Raw genomic sequence first — 1,912 nt, 5'->3', positions numbered from 1 at the left:
AAAACACATATATATACAGTGACTCGTTTTGTTGATTCTATAGGCACGAGCGAACAAAATCAATCAGTGCTTTATTACAACGTTAGTTAAGGAGGCATCTAATTTCAAGCATTCTCTTTTTCAAATGTGATATAATAGTAAGTCATTAATTGATTAATGAAATTGTTGTTGTTGCCATTATTGGTAGCAAGAGAGATGAGAGAGAGTTTGAATTTGCTGCTTCATTCCCGCATTGAGGTTATCTGTATTTTTCGAGGACGTATGTTCGGAAGAAATACAAGATAGATCGGAGCATCATATAACTACTTTTATTCAGGATTAAATATATTCCAATATATTAGGTGTGGGAAAAAGTTCGTGGCGTTTTTCCCGTTACATCTAACGGAAATATCTAATATTACAAAATTTTTTTTTCATAAATTTTTATTAAATTTGAGAATTAACTTAAAACTCATCAAGAAATCCAAAATTAAAAGGAAGTTGATCGGAGCAATCTCATATAAACTCTTAGCTCGTATATCTAATATCTTAATATGCTCTAAAGTTACAAACAACTTTTAATGGAAGTGGCAAAGTACATTCGTAATTAAAGCTCATATGTAACAAGGCAGCCAAAAGACATTTAGGGTTTCTTGTTGATCTATAACACGATTTATAACACTTTCTTAAAATTCTTTTTTGAAAATATGCTTGAAATAAAGATAATTTCATTGCGTCATCATACATTAAAAAAAAAATTTGTTTTACTTTCTCAAATATAATTATGCATATGTTTACACAATCATTTAGTTAATTTAATTAAAACAATTTATTCTTAGTAAATGCTCTTTTAATAATTTTTAATAGATATTAATAAAAAATAAATTAATGATTTCTTGACAAATAATTATAAACAATATACTCAAAAAGTGAGGACTTTTTCATGACACGGCCGGTTGCACGTCTAATTAATTAAGTTCTCACGCGCGGGTTACGGCTATGTGGATGATTTCCCGTCGACGCGCGTGGACTTCCGACTGCCTTTCTACGAGGCATCAAGAAAACGGTCATCAGATAACGAGGTGCTACACCGGAATTTATCGTGGCTGTTAAGCAGCGAATCGGCTCAGGCCGTTACCTCGTTTCATTCGTGGCAAGGCCAATTAACGCTCCTCGCGTATTGAGAGCATTGAACCGTCCCTCTTTTCTGGGGCGCTTTTGCGCATTTCGTTAAATTCCAACGAATTCCTTTGATCTTTGATGATCGGATTCGTCTTAGTATTCTGAAACTTCAACGTGATGACGAATCCATGTGTGTAAGACTATATCTATTAAGGACGTTAAGGTGTCAGGGCCCGAAATTCGCCGCATACGCGAATGCAACGTGAAAAAGCTCATCCCTACCCTTCAAAAGCGAGAGAGCGCATGCACCGGCAACCCCCGGCAGTATCGGTTCTACTCACACAAACGAGAGCGAAAGCTCACATACACTCGCGAATTGACACCCACATCGATGTGCTTGCGAACAGTGACACCTAGTGATGACCAATGGGTTAAGTTTTGAAAAAGCCCGCCACTTAAACTTGCGAGCAGATAAATAGAAATTAACGCAATTAATAGGGAACGGACTCATTTATCATCGACTGAGAGAAAATATCATGTAGAAAAGTGTACATCATATGGAAAACATCATATATCCTGTAAAAAAATAAAGAATAAATTAAATCAAGATAAAGTTAATATATATTAGTAGAAATGGGCCTATTCGAATAGCCGAGTAGAAGAAAGCTCTCATTGAATGACAATATTTATTTATCGCTTTATGTAGTCGCGGAAGAAATATTATTGCAGCCTGTGGAAAATTTTGTTTTATGATTTCAACAAATTATTTTTCATCTACTTCTTTTATGAATTTCGATAATTTATATTTTTA

Source organism: Atta colombica, unplaced genomic scaffold, assembly GCF_001594045.1.
Source record: "Atta colombica isolate Treedump-2 unplaced genomic scaffold, Acol1.0 scaffold52, whole genome shotgun sequence".
NCBI lineage: Eukaryota > Metazoa > Arthropoda > Insecta > Hymenoptera > Formicidae > Atta > Atta colombica.
This window is presented reverse-complemented; position numbering follows the sequence as displayed.